Genomic DNA, 8060 nt, shown 5'->3' on the forward strand with positions numbered 1-8060 from the left:
ATCTACTAACACAACATGAATTTTTCTCTTGCATGTGAACTTGAGTTTTGGTGATGGTGGACGTTTTGGTGGTGAAGGTGGATGTTTGGGAAATCTTTGTGGTGTTGGAGGTGGTTGTGTTGTTGGTGGTGTAGAGAAAATGACCATGGCAGAGGTTTGGCTAACAGCTGCTGAAACAACTGGTGTGTCAGCAGTGGTTTGGCTAACATTTGCTGATACATTTGTTGTACCAGCATCTATTAGGTGGATTGGTGATGAGGGTGGTGAAGCTTTCTTTTGCTTCTTTAGTGGTGGTTGTTGTGGTAAGGTTTTTTTGAGGTGAAGGTTTGGCTTTAGGTTTAGTGGTTTTGGGTTTAGAAGAGGATACAGTTTTAGTAGGATCAACAAAGGTTTTAGGAGGGGTGGAAATTGTTAGTTTATTTCTTGTTGATTGCCTTCTTTGTGAAGTGCCAATATTCTCCCTTTTCTTCTGCTCATCCTGTTCTTGCTTTAACAAACTGGAAGCTTTGGCTTCTTTTGTATCTTGTTTCTCCTGCTTTTCCAAAGCAATATCTTCAGCTTTCTTGTTAAGGGTCTCACCAATCCCTTTTTGTTTTCCAGCCTCTGATGCTTTTGCAGAAGATCTTGGTTGAGCAGACTCTGGTTTGCTTTTGAATCAGGCTGCAACTTTCTCCATAAATCTTTCTCCCCCTTTTTGACATCATCATCCTCATCATCATCTGGAAGGATTGTTATAGGGGCAGAGCCAATTGTTTTGACCAAAGTTCTCTAATGGCCTTGATGTCTGCCTGGGTTACCTTATACCTTACCTCAACCATATTCCGTATGAGTTCCATGTGAGTGTTATGGTTGATGTCAGCCAAATTTCTTTGAGCTTGGATGATAGGTTGCCCAGATTTCCACAGCTCATTGGCAATTTGCTGAGTGCTAGGCTGACTTTGAGAATGCTCCATCATCAGCTTCATTATCTCTCATTTTAGTCATAGATGTTCCCATGGAGGTCATTCTATCCGTCAATTCTTTGTATCTCAATTCATCACCTAATTTAATAGGATCATCTGAATCCCTACCTGTGGTAGTTTTATTTGTTTTGATAATAGGAGAAGTCCCCAAATCATCATAAACAAATGCCCCTTTGTCTTGGTTCTTGGGACTTCCAACTGGACCAGAGGTTACAATTGTAGCCTCAACAGTTGTTGCCTTCAAGGGAGTCTTAATGATGTAACCACTATCCAACTGGTGACCAATGGGTTCAGCAGTTGTAGTCGCTGCTCCAGTTGAACTACCACCAAGAGTTTCTTGAAACTCAAGGGGTGTAGCCTCCTCAACTGTTTGTGGGATAGCAGATTGAAGTTGTTCAGACTCAGTTATTTGTGGGAGTGTACTCTCAATAACGGGTGAGTAAGAGGGACTGATTCTTGTCTGAATTTTAATTGCCTCAAACAGAGGTATAATAGTGGGTGGAATTTAGGAAGAGGGTTGTGGAGTAGAAAGCGACATTGCCCTGGGAGAGGGGCTTTTAATCATATTTTCAAATGAAAGTTCTGCTTCTTGTTGTGGTGTCCCTGTGCTCACAATGTGATCCTTTTGTAAGGATTCATGAGGAGTTTGTTTGGGTGGAGATCCTACCAACTGCTGTGAGGAAGTAGCAACAATGGTTCAAGTGACATTTGTGTTGTCACAGGGTTAACCTCTGGGATCTCATCTTCCAGAGGACACTTTTTATGTTTTTGTGTTTTGGTGGGCTTTTTGGAGATGGAAGGTTTCGTTTTGGGTTTGGCTGGTGTGGGTTTCACAACACCGGTTGTGGTGTCATGATCACCAGGAGAAGTGGGCTCAACAACAGAGGTTTGAGCAGCAGATGTGGACACATCTAAAACAGGCTCATCCCCCTTTGTTTGTGTTTTGGAAACTTTTGACTCTTTATCAATAAGTCTGGTAAAAATTTCACTTGTAAGACTATTTATTTGAAAAGGTACACCTCGTTGAAAATCTTTTTGTGGTACTTGTTTTTGTAGGTAATAGCTTACACTAGAAAAGCATTATTGGAACCCTTTTGAACATTTTCCACATTTGATACCAAATCCGAAAACAGTGCTTGGGAAAAACTGAAATCAGATTTTGTTAAAATAGCATATCCCAAGTACTGAATTTTAAGTGGTATCTCATTAAAAGCAGTAGTTTTGGCAGAGAGACAAATGAGTAGGGTATGGAAAAAGAATTTCATTTCAGGGGGGAATTTTGGTTTAAAAATGGTGACCCCTATTAATTGACCATCATACCCCCTCTCCATGAACTCTGTGTGAAGTTCATGTTTTTCAAAAGCGGTCTTACCTGCCTGATCATCCAATGTAAACTTTGTGGATATGGTGGATGGGAAAGTTGAACAAGTCTATCTCCGGCTTTGGATGTGATAGCATGGGTCGTTTCTTTTGTGATTGTATTTCAGCATTAGCCCAAAAATCTCGGAGTGTTTCCGTATGGATTGGAGCATTGGCCGTAAGAATTGCTTTGTATTTTGATGACGTTAGAACGTCAGTTATTGGATGAAAGGAAGTTTTTTTATCTGTTTTCTCGAAGATGGGAAGGTAGTTGTGGGGATTTTTGATTGACAGAGCCATGATCGGAGAAGAAAGTGAGTAGGGTTTGAAGAAGAAGATAATGGAAACCGCTTTTGAGAATTTTGAATTCGAGACGACAGTAAAGCTCTGTTAGGGGATGAAACAGGGTTTATATAGGTGGAAAAAGTGAATGCTGACGTGGCAGCAGTTACAAAGATCCGATGGCTAACATCTATCCACGTGACAACCTCTGTTGGAGATAATGGATGACAATTGTTTGGAAACCATTGTTGGGCAACAACAGAGGTTGGGAACGGTGAAATGTACAGTGGCTGATTTTAGTCTATCAGTGGATAGACATTAGAGGTTAGGACCAACAGCTGTTTGATCAACAATGGCCATGAAATAGTGGTAAATGGAGAACAGAGGATACCTTTCAACAGTGATTATAGACAGACTTTTAAGGATTGTTGAAAAATTTTCAATCAATTCTATAATCCAAATTTGCATAAGCAAAATATACGAATTAAAGATTCTCTCTTACGGTTGCTATGTGACTAAATATACTAAGCTAATACATTAATGGACCTAAATAAGCAAACACAAATGGATGTAAATGAACATTACGACATAAATGATTTGTTCATGTTCGTTTGTTTGTCCGATTTAATATACATAATTTTTTTTGTTCATATTCGTTTATTTATTAAATAGACAAACTTCCCACTAAACGTTCGATTCGTAGAACATGTGTTCATGTTTGTTTGATTTAATGAACACAATTTTTTATTCATATTCATTTATTATTAAATAGACTAACTTTTCACCAAACGGTTCGATTAGTTTATCGCCTAAATACCGGTCTTCTACTTATGTTATTTCGGAAAGGGAAATATGGTGCTTTCTATCTTCAAAACCGTGAGCTCCCAAAGAGGGGGGAGACTCACTTTTATCCAATGTTGAATACTTCTACTGTTGTTGGTCAAAGATAGGTGATAAGGTGAAGTGTAATCTCAATTCTAATTACTTGTGTGAGATTATCCTTGCCACCTTAGCATTTTATCTTCTTGATTCTCTACTAGATAATTATGGTGAATTATTTATTGAGTCTTTATAGGGATAATTGTTTGTTTGAAATTAGATAGGTTATCTTAGGGGTGGCAAAATGGGTGGGTTGGGCAGGTTTGGGTAATGGGTTACGATAGGTATGAGTTAGGAGTGGGTTTGGGTTAGGATGAGTTTAGGTCAAGATGGGTTTTTATCAAGATGGATTTTGGCATGATAAGCTAAAAATATAAATAAATAAAAAAGTCAAAAAAAATTAAAAAAATCAAAAAAAATTAAAAAAAATCAAAAAATCAAAAAAATTAAAAAAATCAAAAAAAATTAAAAAAAATCAAAAAATCAAAAAAATTAAAAAAATCAAAAAAAAATAAAAAAAAATCAAAAAATCCAAAAAACTTAAAAAAGATAAAAAAAAAATCTAAAAAAATAAAAACTTACAGCAGCCTATTATCGAATACGATGTATATGCCTACCACAAGTGTATGATAATGACAACAGCCCTTATAGAAATCTACAGATATGTCTTGAATGCTTGGTCCTGAGGATAACTAATATAGTCATAAATACATGCAAGGCAACACAGATAGTCAAAATTTAGCTATTGTATAACACACATAAATCTGTTTTAAGAATTGCATGGTTACCTGAGTCATGAGTCGTGGATCTGAAACGGTTGGGTTGCTGAAGATCTGTAGCGGCTGCAACGGAGCTAGTGGTCGGCGGACAATGGTAGGGTGATTAGATGGATGAAGGTGGCTTTGGTTTGGTTTGGTTTTCTGTTAAGTGGAAGCAGTCAACAAGAGCATTGTTGATGGTATCAAGGCAAGATTGGGAGAGAAAAGAAGAGGTTGGGTCGACGAACTGCCTAGCATATTATGGGCCCACAGAACAATGCCGAAGACAAGCAACGGAGAAACACCGTTTAGCTTAGTATATGGGTCCGAGGCAGTTATACCGGCAGAGATAGGATTGCCGTAACCACGAATGCTCTCCATGAACCTGATCAACAATGAAGAAGAAAGGAGGATCGACCTAGACCTCCTAGAAGAAAGGAGAGAGATGGCGGCAATCAACGAAGCAAAGTACAAAACGAAGCTGGAGAAGTATTATAACTCCAAAGTCCGAGTCTGCACCTTCAACCCAGGAGATTACGTCCTGAGAGACAACGAGGCTTCCAATGCCGAAAAACCAGGGAAACTAGCTCCCAAGTGGGAAGGTCCATATGTTATAGACGCAGTACTCGGAAAGGGAGCCTACAAGCTGCGCACCATCGACAACAAGGAGGTTCCACGAACTTGGAACGCTCAACAATTGAGAAAATGCTACATGTAAACAATCAAAAGGTTATGTAATCACCAGTGCTGAATTGCCAACACATTTACAGTAATACAAGAAGTGTTTGGCTATTTCTATCTCATGCAAAGTTCTTGCCATAACTGCATATATTACTTTGGGCATACACGAAAACATCACTGGCTCGACCATAGGAAACGTTGTAGACCTCCAAGGCTCGTCACAATTAAGTGCACGGCCGGGTCAAAAACACAACCAAATCCTACCAAACGCCAAAACAGAACTTCGTGCCCACATAAACACGAAATTATTGATAGCATGGAAAACATTGTAAGCACCCCAAACTGAACACAGTTGGGTCCACACAATATCCTGCAACTCGATCACTTCGTACTCACGAACCAACCTGCGCACACAAACGACAGAATAAACGTTGTAGATAACACAACAAAACCTGTCAGCGCCATCATTCATTCGTGACACCTAATCAAAGTAATTATACATGCATATATTATGGCGATAACAAAATTCACATGCAAAAAACCAAAGGATAATGATAACATAAACAAACACAGACATATGTTCACAGATAAGCACAAGTCAATTGTGCAACAAAAATCAAGTTAGAAATTGTTCACATAACATTGTCAAGTCGGTTACAAGGCTATCAAAGCCCTTACGCGGCACGCAAGCCGGAATCCTTCACTCTTGATGACTGGTCCCAGCACCTCCAGCCGCATGACCGTCATCACCAAGCGCTTTCTTCAACAGGGCGACACCATCAGGCTTCCGGGACAACTTTTGAGCAGCTTTAACAACAGCAAACTCCAGAGATGCAAACTCCTTGCGTTTCGCAGCATAGTTACCATCACAATTCTCTTTATAAAGTTCGAAGTGATAATCTTTTTCATTGTTGGCAGCCACAGCTCTACCCTCAGAATAGTCATCCTTCCGACCACTATTGTACCCCGCTTGACCCAACTTAAACATGCACGTGGCAAGTTCACGAGAGTTCACAATACGGTCAGCAAGCTGCGAAAAGCACACAGAACAACATAAGAGAAGAAGTTAAAACAAAAAGAAAACACATACAAGGAAAAAGAGGTTACCAAAGGCACTGCGCGTGATAGCAGCCATTTGCAGTCAGCAGATATCTCCTCAACCAGGAGCTCAAAAGCTTGGCATTCAGAAGCTTTCTCTTCAGCTTCACACTCAGAAACCTTCTGCTTAACAAGGATCTCCAACTTGTTAATACGATCAACATATTCCTTCTCCTTCTTCTCAAACGCAACGGGCGCTCGATGGGCTTCATCAGCAAGTTCTTTCTTTTCACCGGATAATCGGACAATCGCTTCACACTGAGATTGTATTTCAGTATTGGTACATTCACAAGCAGATTCCCAGTCCTTTTGCTTCTGAACGTTGACCTGTTTCTCTTGCTCCAACTACCGCTCAGCATCTGAAACCCTCCATTGCAAACCCTTCTTCTCAGCATTGAACTTCTCTTTCTCCTCAGCAAACGCCCTCCTCGCATCCTCAAACTCAACTGTCTCCTCCCCCATCAATCTCCATTCGCGGACAATTTCTTGAGAAGTAGCAAAGAAATTAACTCCAGCGCGAACATGATCATCCAACAACTCAAACCGATTGCGTCTTTTCTGGAACATCCTTTCAGCAGGAGGAAGAGACAAAGAGAAGAAATCATGACAGTTGCCCAGATCATTCATCCGGGAACCCTGAGTCAGATTCCAGTGAGGAGGTGCGGCAAGTCATCACAAGCAGGGTTTTGAGTATCCCAAGAATCAGCATGAACATTCTCAAATTGGGGACTATGAGCTGCACCTGAAGTAGCACCACCACCGCCTGGGGGGCGCTTAGTATAAATGGTTTGATGCGGGGCGGTTTCGCTAGATTCCACCTCGATATCAACACCCTTAACTTTACCATCCCCACCGGCACCACCCGTGCTTTGCCCTGCATCACCACCACCTTCACCTACACGCTCAGCAGTCACTTCATCTTCCTTCTTCTTCTTCTTACCAGAGTCATCGTGGGGAGGAGATAAATCAATCGTCCTCGAGGGAGGAGAAGCAGGAGGAGTGATTTTTGAAATATCAAACCTGCGCGGACCCTTACCCGACTTGACTCCTGCCACAAAACAACCATAACAATAAAAAACAATCCGAAAAGCATACAATGAAGCATACAACTATAAAGCCTTTACCCGTAGGTGCGAAAGTAGCAAAGATCTCCTCCAAGAGATTACCACGATCCCCACTAAATATGCCCATATCAATGTCAGATTCCGAGGGCGCAAGAGGAACTTCCTTCCGGAGCTTAGCTTTCTTTGAGGCAAGGAGAGCAGCAGCTTGCTCATCAAGTTTTAGCTTCTTATCCTCAAGGGCTTTTTTCCTCATCATTTCAGTCAAGGTAGAACGGTCATCTGGATCAGACCCGCGAGGTTTCTCTTCGGCCCCTAAACCAGACAATGTATCAGAAACGACAACGTAATCAAGGACAGGAAGAGTAGAGGGTCGCTTACGAGAAGTATCAGCAGCTTTGTCCTCAACCCCCTTCTCCTTCCTCCCCGATGCACCAGCTTTCGTCTTCTTCCTAGATTCCAATTGAGAAGCAGTTTCAACTGGAATCTCTTCGTCATCACCAACGACTTCATGAACAGGCTCATTAACAGCCACCTGCGCGGGACCTGCACGCACGCAACGAGAAGTTAGACCTTCAGAAGATCTGCCAGAGCTTCCACTCGAGAGAACAACAACTTCCTCTCGAGTAGGGTCAATGGGGTCATCTTCATCGTCTTCACCTAAAACAACATTTGCATATTTAGCGAAACTATCATCAGACGGGTGCAAGAAACGGCCTCGAATCTGGTTTAACCACGTCGACTTTCCATCCTCTTGAATCGCCTCAACCATGGCACCCGCAGCCTTCGGGTCCAAGACATTTAACAAGCTGTATCCAACTGCAAAAGACAAAGAATAAGGAAGAATGCACAAAAAACAAAATAATTCGAATATACTTTAGAAAAATTATATACATTTGCCTTGGTAACCATAAACAGGAACACCCAAGGGGTTCTTCGGAAACCACAACAGACTCATTGCAGCACCAACCAAAGCCATC

Source organism: Helianthus annuus, chromosome 2 (genome assembly GCF_002127325.2).
Source record: "Helianthus annuus cultivar XRQ/B chromosome 2, HanXRQr2.0-SUNRISE, whole genome shotgun sequence".
Taxonomy (NCBI): domain Eukaryota; kingdom Viridiplantae; phylum Streptophyta; class Magnoliopsida; order Asterales; family Asteraceae; genus Helianthus; species Helianthus annuus.